Source organism: Humulus lupulus, chromosome 3 (assembly GCF_963169125.1).
Source record: "Humulus lupulus chromosome 3, drHumLupu1.1, whole genome shotgun sequence".
Lineage (NCBI taxonomy): Eukaryota > Viridiplantae > Streptophyta > Magnoliopsida > Rosales > Cannabaceae > Humulus > Humulus lupulus.
The window spans coordinates 190355884-190376540 of NC_084795.1; positions in this window are offsets into that span (position 1 = coordinate 190355884).

The window sequence follows — 20657 nt, forward strand, 5'->3', positions numbered from 1 at the left end:
CTTTTATCAATATCTCGTGCTCTTTAAGAAAAACAACGATCAATCGATTTAAGTTAACTTCTAAGTTTTATGCCCTGGTAATTTCTTGGAACATAATTTGAAAACTTAGTTCGTGTTAACTTTTATGAATATCTCGTGCTCTTTAAGAAAAACAACGATCAATCGATTTAAGTTGACTTCTAAGTATTATGACTTGGTTATTTCCAGGAACTTAATTTGAAGACTTAGTTCGTGTTAACTTTAATCAATATCTCGTGCTCTTTAAGAAAAACAACGATCAAACGATTTAAGTTAACTTCTAAGTTTTATGACCTGGTTATTTCCCGGAACTTAATTTGAAAACTTAGTTCGCGTTAACTTTTATCAATATCTCGTGCTCTTTAAGAAAAACAACGATCATTCTATTTAAGTTAACATCTATGTTTTATGACCGGGTTATTTCCAGGAACTTAATTTGAAAACTTAGTTCGTGCTAACTTTTATCAATATCTCGTGCTCTTTAAGAAAAACAACGATCAGTCGATTTAAGATAACTTCTAAGTTTTATGACCTGGTTATTTCTAGGAACTTAATTTGAAAACTAACTTCATGTTAACTTTTATCATTATCTCGTGCTCTTTAAGAAAAACAACGATCAATCTATTTAAGTTAACATCTATGTTTTATGACCGGGTTATTTCCAGGAAATTAATTTGAAAACATAGTTCGTGCTAACTTTTATCAATATCTCGTGCTCTTTAAGAAAAACAATGATCAATCGATTTAAGTTAACTTCTAAGTTTTATGACCTTGTTATTTCCAGGAGCTTAATTTGAAAACTTTGTTCGTGTTAACTTTTATCAATATCTCGTGCTCTTTAAGAAAAACAACGATCAATCGATTTAAGTTAACTTCTAAGTTTTATGACCTGGTTATTTCCAGGAACTTAATTTGAAAACTTAGTTCGTGTTAACTTTTATCAATATCTCGTGCTCTTTAAGAAAAACAACAATCAATCGATTTAAGTTAACTTCTAAGTTTTATGACCTGGTTATTTCCAGTAACTTAATTTGAAAACTTAGTTCGTGTTAACTTTTATCAATATCTTGTGCACTTTAAGAAAAACAACGATCAATCGATTTAAGTTAACTTCTAAGTTTTATGACCTGGTTATTTCTAGGAACTTAATTTGAAAACTTACTTCGTGTTAACTTTTATCAATATCTCGTGCTCTTTAAGAAAAACAACGATCATTCTATTTAAGTTAACATCTATGTTTTATGACCGGGTTATTTCCAGGAACTTAATTTGAAAACTTAGTTCGTGCTAACTTTTATCAATATCTCGTGCTCTTTAAGAAAAACAACGATCAGTCGATTTAAGATAACTTCTAAGTTTTATGACCTGGTTATTTCCAGGGACTTAATTTGAAAACTTAGTTCGTGATAACTTTTATCAATAGCTCGTGCACTTTAAGAAAAACAACGATCAATCGATTTAAGTTAACTTCTAAGTTTTATGACCTGGTTATTTCTAGGAACTTAATTTGAAAACTTAGTTCGTGTTAACTTTTATCAATATCTCGTTCTCTTTAAGAAAAACAACGATCAATCAATTTAAGTTAACTTCTAAGTTTTATGACCTGGTTATATCAAGGAACATCATTTGAAAACTTAGTTCGTGTTAACTTTTATAAATATCTCGTGCCCATTAAGAAAAACAACGATCAATCGATTTAAGTTAACATCTATGTTTTATGACCTGGTTATTTCCAGGAACATAATTTGAAAACTTAGTTCTTGTTAACTTTTATCAATATCTCGTGCTCTTTAAGAAAAACAACGATCAATCGATTTAAGTTAACTTCTAAGTTTTATGCCCTGGTAATTTCTTGGAACATAATTTGAAAACTTAGTTCGTGTTAACTTTTATGAATATCTCGTGCTCTTTAAGAAAAACAACGATCAATCGATTTAAGTTGACTTCTAAGTATTATGACTTGGTTATTTCCAGGAACTTAATTTGAAGACTTAGTTCGTGTTAACTTTAATCAATATCTCGTGCTCTTTAAGAAAAACAACGATCAAACGATTTAAGTTAACTTCTAAGTTTTATGACCTGGTTATTTCCCGGAACTTAATTTGAAAACTTAGTTCGCGTTAACTTTTATCAATATCTCGTGCTCTTTAAGAAAAACAACGATCAATCGATTTAAGTTAACTTCTAAGTTTTATGACCTGGTTATTTCCAGGAACTTAATTTGAATAATTAGTTCGTGTTAACTATAATCAATTTCTCGTGCTCTTTAAGAAAAACAACGATCAATCGATTTAAGTTAACTTCTAAGTTTTATGACCTGGTTATTTCCAGGAACTTAATTTGAAAAATTAGTTCGTATTAATTATTATACTTATCTCGTACTCTTTAAGAAAAACGACGATCAATCGATTTAAGTTAACTTCTAAGTTTTATGACCTGGTTATTTCCAGGAACTTAATTTGAAAACTTAGTTCGTGTTAACTTTTACCAATATCTCGTGCTCTTTAAGAAAAACAACGATCAATCTATTTAAGTTAACATCTATGTTTTATGACCGGGTTATTTCCAGGAACTTAATTTGAAAACTTAGTTCGTGCTAACTTTTATCAATATCTCGTGCTCTTTAAGAAAAACAACGATCAGTCGATTTAAGATAACTTCTAAGTTTTATGACCTGGTTATTTCCAGGGACTTAATTTGAAAACTTAGTTCGTGATAACTTTTATCAATAGCTCGTGCACTTTAAGAAAAACAACGATCAATCGATTTAAGTTAACTTCTAAGTTTTATGACCTGGTTATTTCTAGGAACTTAATTTGAAAACTTAGTTCGTGTTAACTTTTATCAATATCTCGTGCTCTTTAAGAAAAACAACGATCAATCGAATTAAGTTAACTTCTAAGTTTTATGACCTGGTTATATCAAGGAACATCATTTGAAAACTTAGTTCGTGTTAACTTTTATAAATATCTCGTGCCCATTAAGAAAAACAACGATCAATCGATTTAAGTTAACATCTATGTTTTATGACCTGGTTATTTCCAGGAACTTAATTTGAAAACTTAGTTCTTGTTAACTTTTATCAATATCTCGTGCTCTTTAAGAAAAACAACGATCAATCGATTTAAGTTAACTTCTAAGTTTTATGCCCTGGTAATTTCTTGGAACATAATTTGAAAACTTAGTTCGTGTTAACTTTTATGAATATCTCGTGCTCTTTAAGAAAAACAACGATCAATCGATTTAAGTTGACTTCTAAGTATTATGACTTGGTTATTTCCAGGAACTTAATTTGAAGACTTAGTTCGTGTTAACTTTAATCAATATCTCGTGCTCTTTAAGAAAAACAACGATCAAACGATTTAAGTTAACTTCTAAGTTTTATGACCTGGTTATTTCCAGGAACTTAATTTGAAAACTTAGTTCGCGTTAACTTTTATCAATATCTCGTGCTCTTTAAGAAAAACAACGATCAATCGATTTAAGTTAACTTCTAAGTTTTATGACCTGGTTATTTCCAGGAACTTAATTTGAAAAATTAGTTCGTGTTAACTATAATCAATTTCTCGTGCTCTTTAAGAAAAACAACGATCAATCGATTTAAGTTAACTTCTAAGTTTTATGACCTGGTTATTTCCAGGAACTTAATTTGAAAAATTAGTTCGTATTAATTATTATACTTATCTCGTACTCTTTAAGAAAAACGACGATCAATCGATTTAAGTTAACTTCTAAGTTTTATGACCTGGTTATTTCCAGGAACTTAATTTGAAAACTTAGTTCGTGTTAACTTTTACCAATATCTCGTGCTCTTTAAGAAAAACAACGATCAATCGATTTAAATTAACTTCTAAGTTATATGACCTGGTTATTTCCAGGAACTTAATTTGAATACTTAGTTCGCGTTAACTTTTATCAATATCTCGTGCTCTTTAAGAAAAACAACGATCAATCGATTTAAGTTGACATCTATGTTTTATGACCGGGTTATTTCCAGGAACTTAATTTGAAAACTTAGTTCGTGTTAACTTTTATCAATATCTCGTGCTCTTTAAGAAAAACAACGATCAATCGATTTAAGTTAACTTCTAAGTTTTATGACCTGGTTATTTCCAGGAACTTAATTTGAAAACTTAGTTCGTGTTAACTTTTATCAATATCTCGTGCTCTTTAAGAAAAACAACAATCAATCGATTTAAGTTAACTTCTAAGTTTTATGACCTGGTTATTTCCAGGAACTTAATTTAAAAACTTAGTTCGTGTTAACTTTTATCAATATCTCGTGCTCTTTAAGAAAAACAACGATCAATCGATTTAAGTTAACTTCTAAGTTTTATGACCTGGTTATTTCAAGGAACTTAATTTGAAAACTTAGTTCGTGTTAACTTTTATCAATATCTCGTGCACTTTACGAAAAACAACGATCAATCGATTTATGTTAACTTCTATGTTTTATAACCTGGTTATTTCTAGGAACTTAATTTAAAAACTTAGTTCGTGTTAACTTTTATCAATATCTCGTGCTCTTTAAGAAAAACAACGATCAATCGATTTAAGTTAACTTCTAAGTTTTATGCCTTGGTTATTTCTAGGAACTTAATTTGAAAAATTAGTTCGTGTTAACTATTATCAATTTCTCGTGCTCTTTAAGAAAAACAACGATCAATCGATTTAAGTTAACTTCTAAGTTTTATGACCTGGTTATTTCCAGGAACTTAATTTGAAAACTTAGTTCGCGTTAACTTTTATCAATATCTCGTGCTCTTTAAGAAAAACAACGATCAATCGATTTAAGTTAACTTCTAAGTTTTATGACCTGGTTATTTCCAGGAACTTAATTTGAAAACTTAGTTCGCGTTAACTTTTATCAATATCTCGTGCTCTTTAAGAAAAACAACAATCAATCGATTTAAGTTAACTTCTAAGTTTTATGACCTGGTTATTTCCAGGAAAATAATATGAAAAATTAGTTCGTGTTAACTATAATCAATTTCTCGTGCTCTTTAAGAAAAACAACGATCAATCGATTTAAGTTAACTTCTAAGTTTTATGACCTGGTTATTTCCAGGAACTTAATTTGAAAAATTAGTTCGTATTTATTATTATACTTATCTCGTGCTCTTTAAAAAAACAACGATCAATCGATTGAAGTTAACTTCTAAGTTTTATGACCTGGTTATTTCCAGGAACTTAATTTGAAAACTTAGTTCGTGTTAACTTTTATCAATATCTCGTGCACTTTAAGAAAAACAACGATCAATCGATTTAAGTTAACTTCTAAGTTTTATGACCTGGTTATTTCCAGGAACATAATTTGAAAACTTAGTTCGTGTTAACTTTTATCAATATCTCGTGCACTTTAAGAAAAACAACGATCAATCGATTTAAGTTAACTTCTAAGTTTTATGACCTGGTTATTTCTAGGAACTTAATTTGAAAACATACTTCGTGTTAACTTTTATCATTATCTCGTGCTCCTTAAGAAAAACAACGATCAATCTATTTAAGTTAACATCTATGTTTTATGACCGGGTTATTTCCAGGAACTTAATTTGAAAACTTAGTTCGTGCTAACTTTTATCAATATCTCGTGCTCTTTAAGAAAAACAACGATCAATCGATTTAAGATAACTTCTATGTTTTATGACCTGGTTATTTCCAGGAACTTAATTTGAAAACTTAGTTCTTGTTAACTTTTATCAATATCTCGTGCTCTTTAAGAAAAACAACGATCAATCGATTTAAGTTAACTTCTAAGTTTTATGCCCTGGTTATATCAAGGAACATCATTTGAAAACTTAGTTCGTGTTAACTTTTATAAATATCTCGTGCCCATTAAGAAAAACAACGATCAATCGATTTAAGTTAACATCTATGTTTTATGACCTGGTTATTTCCAGGAACTTAATTTGAAAACTTAGTTCTTGTTAACTTTTATCAATATCTCGTGCTCTTTAAGAAAAACAACGATCAATCGATTTAAGTTAACTTCTAAGTTTTATGCCCTGGTAATTTCTTGGAACATAATTTGAAAACTTAGTTCGTGTTAACTTTTATGAATATCTCGTGCTCTTTAAGAAAAACAACGATCAATCGATTTAAGTTGACTTCTAAGTATTATGACTTGGTTATTTCCAGGAACTTAATTTGAAGACTTAGTTCGTGTTAACTTTAATCAATATCTCGTGCTCTTTAAGAAAAACAACGATCAAACGATTTAAGTTAACTTCTAAGTTTTATGACCTGGTTATTTCCAGGAACTTAATTTGAAAACTTAGTTCGCGTTAACTTTTATCAATATCTCGTGCTCTTTAAGAAAAACAACGATCAATCGATTTAAGTTAACTTCTAAGTTTTATGACCTGGTTATTTCCAGGAACTTAATTTGAAAAATTAGTTCGTGTTAACTATAATCAATTTCTCGTGCTCTTTAAGAAAAACAACGATCAATCGATTTAAGTTAACTTCTAAGTTTTATGACCTGGTTATTTCCAGGAACTTAATTTGAAAAATTAGTTCGTATTAATTATTATACTTATCTCGTACTCTTTAAGAAAAACGACGATCAATCGATTTAAGTTAACTTCTAAGTTTTATGACCTGGTTATTTCCAGGAACTTAATTTGAAAACTTAGTTCGTGTTAACTTTTACCAATATCTCGTGCTCTTTAAGAAAAACAACGATCAATCGATTTAAATAAACTTCTAAGTTATATGACCTGGTTATTTCCAGGAACTTAATTTGAATACTTAGTTCGCGTTAACTTTTATCAATATCTCGTGCTCTTTAAGAAAAACAACGATCAATCGATTTAAGTTGACATCTATGTTTTATGACCGGGTTATTTCCAGGAACTTAATTTGAAAACTTAGTTCGTGTTAACTTTTATCAATATCTCGTGCTCTTTAAGAAAAACAACGATCAATCGATTTAAGTTAACTTCTAAGTTTTATGACCTGGTTATTTCCAGGAACTTAATTTGAAAACTTAGTTCGTGTTAACTTTTATCAATATCTCGTGCTCTTTAAGAAAAACAACAATCAATCGATTTAAGTTAACTTCTAAGTTTTATGACCTGGTTATTTCCAGGAACTTAATTTAAAAACTTAGTTCGTGTTAACTTTTATCAATATCTCGTGCTCTTTAAGAAAAACAACGATCAATCGATTTAAGTTAACTTCTAAGTTTTATGACCTGGTTATTTCAAGGAACTTAATTTGAAAACTTAGTTCGTGTTAACTTTTATCAATATCTCGTGCACTTTACGAAAAACAACGATCAATCGATTTATGTTAACTTCTAAGTTTTATGACCTGGTTATTTCTAGGAACTTAATTTAAAAACTTAGTTCGTGTTAACTTTTATCAATATCTCGTGCTCTTTAAGAAAAACAACGATCAATCGATTTAAGTTAACTTCTAAGTTTTATGCCTTGGTTATTTCTAGGAACTTAATTTGAAAAATTAGTTCGTGTTAACTATTATCAATTTCTCGTGCTCTTTAAGAAAAACAACGATCAATCGATTTAAGTTAACTTCTAAGTTTTATGACCTGGTAATTTCCAGGAACTTAATTTGAAAACTTAGTTCGCGTTAACTTTTATCAATATCTCGTGCTCTTTAAGAAAAACAACGATCAATCGATTTAAGTTAACTTCTAAGTTTTATGACCTGGTTATTTCCAGGAACTTAATTTGAAAACTTAGTTCGCGTTAACTTTTATCAATATCTCGTGCTCTTTAAGAAAAACTACGATCAATCGATTTAAGTTAACTTCTAAGTTTTATGACCTGGTTATTTCCAGGAAATTAATTTGAAAAATTAGTTCGTGTTAACTATAATCAATTTCTCGTGCTCTTTAAGAAAAACAACGATCAATCGATTTAAGTTAACTTCTAAGTTTTATGACCTGGTTATTTCCAGGAACTTAATTTGAAAAATTAGTTCGTATTTATTATTATACTTATCTCGTGCTCTTTAAAAAAACAACGATCAATCGATTGAAGTTAACTTCTAAGTTTTATGACCTGGTTATTTCCAGGAACTTAATTTGAAAACTTAGTTCGTGTTAACTTTTATCAATATCTCGTGCACTTTAAGAAAAACAACGATCAATCGATTTAAGTTAACTTCTAAGTTTTATGACCAGGTTATTTCTAGGAACTTAATTTGAAAACTTACTTCGTGTTAACTTTTATCATTATCTCGTGCTCCTTAAGAAAAACAACGATCAATCTATTTAAGTTAACATCTATGTTTTATGACCGGGTTATTTCCAGGAACTTAATTTGAAAACTTAGTTCGTGCTAACTTTTATCAATATCTCGTGCTCTTTAAGAAAAACAACGATCAATCGATTTAAGATAACTTCAATGTTTTATGACCTGGTTATTTCCAGGAACTTAATTTGAAAACTTAGTTCTTGTTAACTTTTATCAATATCTCGTGCTCTTTAAGAAAAACAACGATCAATCGATTTAAGTTAACTTCTAAGTTTTATGCCCTGGTAATTTCTTGGAACATAATTTGAAAACTTAGTTCGTGTTAACTTTTAGGAATATCTCGTGGTCTTTAAGAAAAACAACGATCAATCGATTTAAGTTGACTTCTAAGTATTATGACTTGGTTATTTCTAGGAACTTAATTTGAAAACTTAGTTCGTGTTAACTTTAATCAATATCTCTTGCTCTTTAAGAAAAACAACGATCAAACGATTTAAGTTAACTTCTAAGTTTTATGACCTGGTTATTTCCAGGAACTTAATTTGAAAACTTAGTTCGCGTTAACTTTTATCAATATCTCGTGCTCTTTAAGAAAAACAACGATCAATCGATTTAAGCTAACTTCTAAGTTTTATGACCTGGTTATTTCCAGGAACTTAATTTGAAAAATTAGTTCGTGTTAACTATAATCAATTTTTCGTGCTCTTTAAGAAAAACAACGATCAATCGATTTAAGTTAACTTCTAAGTTTTATGACCTGGTTATTTCTAGGAACTTAATTTGAAAAATTAGTTCGTATTAATTATTATACTTATCTCGTGCTCTTTAAAAAAACAACGATCAATCGATTGAAGTTAACTTCTAAGTTTTATGACCTGGTTATTTCTAGGAACTTAATTTGAAAACTTACTTCGTGTTAACTTTTATCAATATCTCGTGCTCTTTAAGAAAAACAACGATCAATCTATTTAAGTTAACATCTATGTTTTATGACCGGGTTATTTCCAGGAACTTAATTTGAAAACTTAGTTCGTTCTAACTTTTATCAATATCTCGTGCTCTTTAAGAAAAACAACGATCAGTCGATTTAAGATAACTTCTAAGTTTTATGACCTCGTTATTTCCAGGGACTTAATTTGAAAACTTAGTTCGTGATAACTTTTATCAATAGCTCGTGCACTTTAAGAAAAACAACGATCAATCGATTTAAGTTAACTTCTAAGTTTTATGCCCTGGTAATTTCTTGGAACATAATTTGAAAACTTAGTTCGTGTTAACTTTTATGAATATCTCGTGCTCTTTAAGAAAAACAACGATCAATCGATTTAAGTTGACTTCTAAGTATTATGACTTGGTTATTTCCAGGAACTTAATTTGAAAACTTAGTTCGTGTTAACTTTAATCAATATCTCGTGCTCTTTAAGAAAAACAACGATCAAACGATTTAAGTTAACTTCTAAGTTTTTTGACCTGGTTATTTCCAGGAACTTAATTTGAAAACTTAGTTCGCGTTAACTTTTATCAATATCTCGTGCTCTTTAAGAAAAACAACGATCAATCGATTTAAGTTAACTTCTAAGTTTTATGACCTGGTTATTTCCAGGAACTTAATTTGAAAAATTAGTTCGTGTTAACTATAATCAATTTCTCGTGCTCTTTAAGAAAAACAACGATCAATCGATTTAAGTTAACTTCTAAGTTTTATGACCTGGTTATTTCCAGGAACTTAATTTGAAAAATTAGTTCGTATTAATTATTATACTTATCTCGTACTCTTTAAGAAAAACGACGATCAATCGATTTAAGTTAACTTCTAAGTTTTATGACCTGGTTATTTCCAGGAACTTAATTTGAAAACTTAGTTCGTGTTAACTTTTACCAATATCTCGTGCTCTTTAAGAAAAACAACGATCAATCGATTTAAATTAACTTCTAAGTTTTATGACCTGGTTATTTCCAGGAACTTAATTTGAATACTTAGTTCGCGTTAACTTTTATCAATATCTCGTGCTCTTTAAGAAAAACAACGATCAATCGATTTAAGTTGATATCTATGTTTTATGACCGGGTTATTTCCAGGAACTTAATTTGAAAACTTAGTTCGTGTTAACTTTTATCAATATCTCGTGCTCTTTAAGAAAACCAACGATCAATCGATTTAAGTTAACTTCTAAGTTTTATGACCTGGTTATTTCCAGGAACTTAATTTGAAAACTTAGTTCGTGTTAACTTTTATCAATATCTCGTGCTCTTTAAGAAAAACAACAATCAATCGATTTAAGTTAACTTCTATGTTTTATGACCTGGTTATTTCCAGTAACTTAATTTGAAAACTTAGTTCGTGTTAACTTTTATCAATATCTTGTGCACTTTAAGAAAAACAACGATCAATCGATTTAAGTTAACTTCTAAGTTTTATGACCTGGTTATTTCTAGGAACTTAATTTGAAAACTTACTTCGTGTTAACTTTTATCAATATCTCGTGCTCTTTAAGAAAAACAACGATCAATCTATTTAAGTTAACATCTATGTTTTATGACCGGGTTATTTCCAGGAACTTAATTTGAAAACTTAGTTCGTGCTAACTTTTATCAATATCTCGTGCTCTTTAAGAAAAACAACGATCAGTCGATTTAAGATAACTTCTAAGTTTTATGACCTGGTTATTTCCAGGGACTTAATTTGAAAACTTAGTTCGTGATAACTTTTATCAATAGCTCGTGCACTTTAAGAAAAACAACGATCAATCGATTTAAGTTAACTTCTAAGTTTTATGACCTGGTTATTTCCAGGAACTTAATTTGAAAACTTAGTTCGTGTTAACTATTATCAATATCTCGTGCTCTTTAAGAAAAACAACGATCAATCGATTTAAATTAACTTCTAAGTTTTATGACCTGGTTATTTCCAGGAACTTAATTTGAAAACTTAGTTCGTGTTAACTTTTATCAATATCTCGTGCACTTTAAGAAAAACAACGATCAATCGATTTAAGTTAACTTCTAAGTTTTATGACCGGGTTATTTCTAGGAACTTAATTTGAAAACTTAGTTCGTGTTAAATTTTATCAATATCTCGTGGTCTTTAAGAAAAACAACGATCAATCGATTTAAGTTCACTTCTACGTTTTATGACCTCGTTATTTCCAGGAACTTAATTTGAAAACTTAGTTCGTGTTAACTTTTATCAATATCTCGTGCTCTTTAAGAAAAACAACGATCAATCGATTTAAGTTAACTTCTAAGTTTTATGACCTGGTTATTTCCAGGATCTTAATTTGAAAACTTATTTCGTTTTAACTTTTATCAATAGCTCGTGCTCTTTAAGAAAAACAACGATCAATCGATTTAAGTTAACTTCTAAGTTGTATGACCTGGTTATTTCCAGGGACTTAATTTGAAAACTTAGTTCGTGATAACTTTTATCAATAGCTCGTGCTCTTTAAGAAAAACAACGATCAATCGATTTAAGTTAACTTCTAAGTTTTATGACCTGGTTATTTCTAGGAACTTAATTTGAAAACTAACTTCATGTTAACTTTTATCATTATCTCGTGCTCTTTAAGAAAAACAACGATCAATCTATTTAAGTTAACATCTATGTTTTATGACCGGGTTATTTCCAGGAAATTAATTTGAAAACATAGTTCGTGCTAACTTTGATCAATATCTCGTGCTCTTTAAGAAAAACAATGATCAATCGATTTAAGTTAACTTCTAAGTTTTATGACCTTGTTATTTCCAGGAGCTTAATTTGAAAACTTTGTTCGTGTTAACTTTTATCAATATCTCGTGCTCTTTAAGAAAAACAACGATCAATCGATTTAAGTTAACTTCTAAGTTTTATGACCTAGTTATTTCCAGGAACTTAATTTGAAAACTTAGTTCGTGTTAACTTTTATCAATATCTCGTGCTCTTTAAGAAAAACAACAATCAATCGATTTAAGTTAACTTCTAAGTTTTATGACCTGGTTATTTCCAGTAACTTAATTTGAAAACTTAGTTCGTGTTAACTTTTATCAATATCTTGTGCACTTTAAGAAAAACAACGATCAATCGATTTAAGTTAACTTCTAAGTTTTATGACCTGGTTATTTCTAGGAACTTAATTTGAAAACTTAGTTCGTGTTAACTTTTATCAATATCTCGTGCTCTTTAAGAAAAACGACGATCAATCGATTTAAGTTAACTTCTAAGTTTTATGACCTGGATATTTCCAGGAACTTAATTTGAAAACTTAGTTCGTGTTAACTTTTACCAATATCTCGTGCTCTTTAAGAAAAACAACGATCAATCGATTTAAGTTAACTTCTAAGTTTTATGCCTTGGTAATTTTCAGGAACTTAATTTGAAAACTTACTTCGTGTTAACTTTTATGAATGTCTCGTGCTCTTTAAGAAAAACGACGATCAATCGATTTAAGATAACATCTATGTTTTATGACCGGGTTATTTCCAGGAACTTAATTTGAAAACTTAGTTCGTGCTAACTTTTATCAATATCTCGTGCTCTTTAAGAAAAACAACGATCAGTCGATTTAAGATTACTTCTAAGTTTTATGACCTGGTTATTTCCAGGGGCTTAATTTGAAAACTTAGTTCGTGATAACTTTTATCAATAGCTCGTGCACTTTAAGAAAAACAACGATCAATCGATTTAAGTTAACTTCTAAGTTTTATGACCTGGTTATTTCTAGGAACTTAATTTGAAAACTTAGTTCGTGTTAACTTTTATCAATATCTCGTGCTCTTTAAGAAAAACAACGATCAATCGATTTAAGTTAACTTCTAAGTTTTATGACCTGGTTATATCAAGGAACATCATTTGAAAACTTAGTTCGTGTTAACTTTTATAAATATCTCGTGCCCATTAAGAAAAACAACGATCAATCGATTTAAGTTAACATCTATGTTTTATGACCTGGTTATTTCCAGGAACTTAATTTGAAAACTTAGTTCTTGTTAACTTTTATCAATATCTCGTGCTCTTTAGGAAAAACAACGATCAATCGATTTAAGTTAACTTCTAAGTTTTATGCCCTGGTAATTTCTTGGAACATAATTTGAAAACTTAGTTCGTGTTAACTTTTATGAATATCTCGTGCTCTTTAAGAAAAACAACGATCAATCGATTTAAGTTGACTTCTAGGTATTATGACTTGGTTATTTCCAGGAACTTAATTTGAAAACTTAGTTCGTGTTAACTTTAATCAATATCTCGTGCTCTTTAAGAAAAACAACGATCAAACGATTTAAGTTAACTTCTAAGTTTTATGACCTGGTTATTTACAGGAACTTAATTTGAAAACTTAGTTCGCGTTAACTTTTATCAATATCTCGTGCTCTTTAAGAAAAACAACGATCAATCGATTTAAGTTAACTTCTATGTTTTATGACCTGGTTATTTCCAGGAACTTAATTTGAAAAATTAGTTCGTGTTAACTATAATCAATTTCTCGTGCTCATTAAGAAAAACAACGATCAATCGATTTAAGTTAACTTCTAAGTTTTATGACTTGGTTATTTCCAGGAACTTAATTTAAAAAATTAGTTCGTATTAATTATTATACTTATCTCGTACTCTTTTAGAAAAACGACGATCAATCGATTTAAGTTAACTTCTAAGTTTTATGACCTGGTTATTTCCAGGAACTTAATTTGAAAACTTAGTTCGTGTTAACTTTTACCAATATCTCGTGCTCTTTAAGAAAAACAACGATCAATCGATTTAAATTAACTTCTAAGTTTTATGACCTGGTTATTTCCAGGAACTTAATTTGAATACTTAGTTCGCGTTAACTTTTATCAATATCTCGTGCTCTTTAAGAAAAACAACGATCAATCGATTTAAGTTGACATCTATGTTTTATGACCGGGTTATTTCCAGGAACTTAATTTGAAAACATAGTTCGTGTTAACTTTTATCAATATCTCTTGCTCTTTAAGAAAAACAACGATCAATCGATTTAAGTTAACTTCTAAGTTTTATGACCTGGTTATTTCCAGGAACTTAATTTGAAAACTTAGTTCGTGTTAACTTTTATCAATATCTCGTGCTCTTTAAGAAAAACAACAATCAATCGATTTAAGTTAACTTCTAAGTTTTATGACCTGGTTATTTCCAGTAACTTAATTTGAAAACTTAGTTCGTGTTAACTTTTATCAATATCTTGTGCACTTTAAGAAAAACAACGATCAATCGATTTAAGTTAACTTCTAAGTTTTATGACCTGGTTATTTCTAGGAACTTAATTTGAAAACTTACTTCGTGTTAACTTTTATCAATATCTCGTGCTCTTTAAGAAAAACAACGATCAATCTATTTAAGTTAACATCTATGTTTTATGACCGGGTTATTTCCAGGAACTTAATTTGAAAACTTAGTTCGTGCTAACTTTTATCAATATCTCGTGCTCTTTAAGAAAAACAACGATCAGTCGATTTAAGATAACTTCTAAGTTTTATGACCTGGTTATTTCCAGGGACTTAATTTGAAAACTTAGTTCGTGATAACTTTTATCAATAGCTCGTGCACTTTAAGAAAAACAACGATCAATCGATTTAAGTTAACTTCTAAGTTTTATGACCTGGTTATTTCTAGGAACTTAATTTGAAAACTTAGTTCGTGTTAACTTTTATCAATATCTCGTGCTCTTTAAGAAAAACAACGATCAATCGATTTAAGTTAACTTCTAAGTTTTATGACCTGGTTATATCAAGGAACATCATTTGAAAACTTAGTTCGTGTTAACTTTTATAAATATCTCGTGCCCATTAAGAAAAACAACGATCAATCGATTTAAGTTAACATCTATGTTTTATGACCTGGTTATTTCCAGGAACTTAATTTGAAAACTTAGTTCTTGTTAACTTTTATCAATATCTCGTGCTCTTTAAGAAAAACAACGATCAATCGATTTAAGTTAACTTCAAAGTTTTATGCCCTGGTTATTTCTTGGAACATAATTTGAAAACTTAGTTCGTGTTAACTTTTATGAATATCTCGTGCTCTTTAAGAAAAACAACGATCAATCGATTTAAGTTGACTTCTAAGTATTATGACTTGGTTATTTCCAGGAACTTAATTTGAAAACTTAGTTCGTGTTAACTTTAATCAATATCTCGTGCTCTTTAAGAAAAACAACGATCAATCGATTTAAGTTAACTTCTAAGTTTTATGACCTGGTTATTTCAAGGAACTTAATTTGAAAACTTAGTTCGTGTTAACTTTTATCAATATCTCGTGCACTTTAAGTAAAACAACGATCAATCGATTTAAGTTAACTTCTAAGTTTTATGACCTGGTTATTTCAAGGAACTTAATTTGAAAAATTAGTTCGTGTTAACTATTATCAATTTCTCGTGCTCTTTAAGAAAAACAACGATCAATCGATTTAAGTTAACTTCTATGTTTTATGACCTGGTTATTTCCAGGAACTTAATTTGAAAACTTAGTTCGTGTTAACTTTTACCAATATCTCGTGCTCTTTAAGAAAAACAACGATCAATCGATTTAAATTAACTTCTAAGTTTTATGACCTGGTTATTTCCAGGAACTTAATTTGAATACTTAGTTCGCGTTAACTTTTATCAATATCTCGTGCTCTTTAAGAAAAACAACGATCAATCGATTTAAGTTGACATCTATGTTTTATGACCGGGTTATTTCCAGGAACTTAATTTGAAAACTTAGTTCGTGTTAACTTTTATCAATATCTCTTGCTCTTTAAGAAAAACAACGATCAATCGATTTAAGTTAACTTCTAAGTTTTATGACCTGGTTATTTCCAGGAACTTAATTTGAAAACTTAGATCGTGTTAACTTTTATCAATATCTCGTGCTCTTTAAGAAAAACAACAATCAATCGATTTAAGTTAACTTCTAAGTTTTATGACCTGGTTATTTCCAGTAACTTAATTTGAAAACTTAGTTCGTGTTAACTTTTATCAATATCTTGTGCACTTTAAGAAAAACAACGATCAATCGATTTAAGTTAACTTCTAAGTTTTATGACCTGGTTATTTCTAGGAACTTAATTTGAAAACTTACTTCGTGTTAACTTTTATCAATATCTCGTGCTCTTTAAGAAAAACAACGATCAATCTATTTAAGTTAACATCTATGTTTTATGACCGGGTTATTTCCAGGAACTTAATTTGAAAACTTAGTTCGTGCTAACTTTTATCAATATCTCGTGCTCTTTAAGAAAAACAACGATCAGTCGATTTAAGATAACTTCTAAGTTTTATGACCTGGTTATTTCCAGGGACTTAATTTGAAAACTTAGTTCGTGATAACTTTTATCAATAGCTCGTGCACTTTAAGAAAAACAACGATCAATCGATTTAAGTTAACTTCTAAGTTTTATGACCTGGTTATTTCTAGGAACTTAATTTGAAAACTTAGTTCGTGTTAACTTTTATCAATATCTCGTGCTCTTTAAGAAAAACAACGATCAATCGATTTAAGTTAACTTCTAAGTTTTATGACCTGGTTATATCAAGGAACATCATTTGAAAACTTAGTTCGTGTTAACTTTTATAAATATCTCGTGCCCATTAAGAAAAACAACGATCAATCGATTTAAGTTAACATCTATGTTTTATGACCTGGTTATTTCCAGGAACTTAATTTGAAAACTTAGTTCTTGTTAACTTTTATCTATATCTCGTGCTCTTTAAGAAAAACAACGATCAATCGATTTAAGTTAACTTCTAAGTTTTATGCCCTGGTAATTTCTTGGAACATAATTTGAAAACTTAGTTCGTGTTAACTTTTATGAATATCTCGTGCTCTTTAAGAAAAACAACGATCAATCGATTTAAGTTGACTTCTAAGTATTATGACTTGGTTATTTCCAGGAACTTAATTTGAAAACTTAGTTCGTGTTAACTTTAATCAATATCTCGTGCTCTTTAAGAAAAACAACGATCAAACGATTTAAGTTAACTTCTAAGTTTTATGACCTGGTTATTTCCAGGAACTTAATTTGAAAACTTAGTTCGCGTTAACTTTTATCAATATCTCGTGCTCTTTAAGAAAAACAACGATCAATCGATTTAAGTTAACTTCTAAGTTTTATGACCTGGTTATTTCCAGGAACTTAATTTGAAAAATTAGTTCGTGTTAACTATAATCAATTTCTCGTGCTCTTTAAGAAAAACAACGATCAATCGATTTAAGTTAACTTCTAAGTTTTATGACCTGGTTATTTCCAGGAACTTAATTTGAAAAATTAGTTCGTATTAATTATTATACTTATCTCGTACTCTTTAAGAAAAACGACGATCAATCGATTTAAGTTAACTTCTAAGTTTTATGACCTGGTTATTTCCAGGAACTTAATTTGAAAACTTAGTTCGTGTTAACTTTTACCAATATCTCGTGCTCTTTAAGAAAAACAACGATCAATCGATTTAAATTAACTTCTAAGTTTTATGACCTGGTTATTTCCAGAAACTTAATTTGAATACTTAGTTCGCGTTAACTTTTATCAATATCTCGTGCTCTTTAAGAAAAACAACGATCAATCGATTTAAGTTGACATCTATGTTTTATGACCGGGTTATTTCCAGGAACTTAATTTGAAAACTTAGTTCGTGTTAACTTTTATCAATATCTCGTGCTCTTTAAGAAAAACAACGATCAATCGATTTAAGTTAACTTCTAAGTTTTATGACCTGGTTATTTCCAGGAACTTAATTTGAAAACTTAGTTCGTGTTAACTTTTATCAATATCTCGTGCTCTTTAAGAAAAACAACAATCAATCGATTTAAGTTAACTTCTAAGTTTTATGACCTGGTTATTTCCAGGAACTTAATTTAAAAACTTAGTTCGTGTTAGCTTTTATCAATATCTCGTGCTCTTTAAGAAAAACAACGATCAATCGATTTAAGTTAACTTCTAAGTTTTATGACCTGGTTATTTCAAGGAACTTAATTTGAAAACTTAGTTCGTGTTAACTTTTATCAATATCTCGTGCACTTTAAGAAAAATAACGATCAATCGATTTAAGTTAACTTCTAAGTTTTATGACCTGGTTATTTCTAGGAACTTAATCTGAAAACTTAGTTCGTGTTAGCTTTTATCAATATCTCGTGCTCTTTAAGAAAAAAAACGATCAATCGATTTAAGTTAACTTCTAAGTTTTATGCCTTGGTTATTTCTAGGAACTTAATTTGAAAACTTAGTTCGTGTTAACTTTTATTAATATCTCGTGCTCTTTTAGAAAAACAACGATCAATCGATTTAAGTTGGCTTCTAATATTTATGACTTGGTTCTTTCCAGGAACTTAATTTGAAAACTTAGTTCGTGTTAACTTTTATCAATATCTCGTGCTCTTTAAGAAAAACAACGATCAATCGATTTAAGTTAACTTCTATGTTTTATGACCTGGTTATTGCCAGGAACTTAATTTGAAAACTTAGTTCGTGTTAACTTTTATGAATATCTCGTGCTCTTTAAGAAAAACGACGATCAATCGATTTAAGTTAACTTCTAAGTTTTATGACCTGGTTATTTCCAGGAACTTAATTTGAAAACTTAGTTCGTGTTAACTTTTATCAATATCTCGTGCTCTTTAAGAAAAACAACAATCAATCGATTTAAGTTAACTTCTAAGTTTTATGACCTGGTTATTTCCAGGAACTTAATTTAAAAACTTAGTTCGTGTTAACTTTTATCAATATCTCGTGCTCTTTAAGAAAAACAACGATCAATCGATTTAAGTTAACTTCTAAGTTTTATGACCTGGTTATTTCAAGGAACTTAATTTGAAAACTTAGTTCGTGTTAACTTTTATCAATATCTCGTGCACTTTAAGAAAAACAACGATCAATCGATTTATGTTAACTTCTAAGTTTTATGACCTGGTTATTTCTAGGAACTTAATTTAAAAACTTAGTTCGTGTTAACTTTTATCAATATCTCGTGCTCTTTAAGAAAAACAACGATCAATTGATTTAAGTTAACTTCTAAGTTTTATGACCTGGTTATTTCAAGGAACTTAATTTGAAAAATTAGTTCGTGTTAACTATTATCAATTTCTCGTGCTCTTTAAGAAAAACAACGATCAATCGATTTAAGTTAACTTCTATGTTTTATGACCTGGTTATTTCCAGGAACTTAATTTGAAAACTTAGTTCGTGTTAACTTTTATCAATATCTCGTGCACTTTAAGAAAAACAACGATCAATCGATTTATGTTAACTTCTAAGTTTTATGACCTGGTTATTTCTAGGAACTTAATTTGAAAACTTAGTTCGTGTTAACTTTTATCAATATCTCGTGCTCTTTAAGAAAAACAACGATCAATCGATTTAAGTTAACTTCTAAGTTTTATGCCTTGGTTATTTCTAGGAACTTAATTTGAAAACTTAGTTCGTGTTAACTTTTACCAATATCTCGTGCTCTTTAAGAAAAACAACGATCAATCGATTTAAATTAACTTCTAAGTATTATGACCTGGTTATTTCCAGGAACTTAATTTGAATACTTAGTTCGGGTTAACTTTTATCAATATCTCGTGCTCTTTAAGAAAAACAACGATCAATCGATATAAGTTAACTTCTAAGTTTTATGACCTGGTTATTTCAAGGAACTTAATTTGAAAAATTAGTTCGTGTTAACTATTATCAATTTCTCGTGCTCTTTAAGAAAAACAACGATCAATCGATTTAAGTTAACTTCTAAGTTTTATGACCTGGTTATTTCAAGGAACTTAATTTGAAAACTTAGTTCGTGTTAACTTTTATCAATATCTCGTGCACTTTAAGAAAAATCACGATCAATCGATTTAAGTTAACTTCTAAGTTTTATGACCTGGTTATTTCTAGGAACTTAATCTGAAAACTTAGTTCGTGTTAGCTTTTATCAATATCTCGTGCTCTTTAAGAAAAAAAACGATCAATCGATTTAAGTTAACTTCTAAGTTTTATGCCTTGGTTATTTCTAGGAACTTAATTTGAAAACTTAGTTCGTGTTAACTTTTATTAATATCTCGTGCTCTTTAAGAAAAACAACGATCAATCGATTTAAGTTGGCTTCTAATATTTATGACTTGGTTCTTTCCAGGAACTTAATTTGAAAACTTAGTTCGTGTTAACTTTTATCAATATCTCGTGCTCTTTAAGAAAAACAACGATCAATCGATTTAAGTTAACTTCTATGTTTTATGACCTGGTTATTGCCAGGAACTTAATTTGAAAACTTAGTTCGTGTTAACTTTTATGAATATCTCGTGCTCTTTAAGAAAAACGACGATCAATCGATTTAAGTTAACTTCTAAGTTTTATGACCTGGTTATTTCCAGGAACTTAATTTGAAAACTTAGTTTGTGTTAACTTTTATCAATATCTCATGCACTTTAAGAAAAACAACGATCAATCGATTTAAGTTAACTTCTAAGTTTTATGA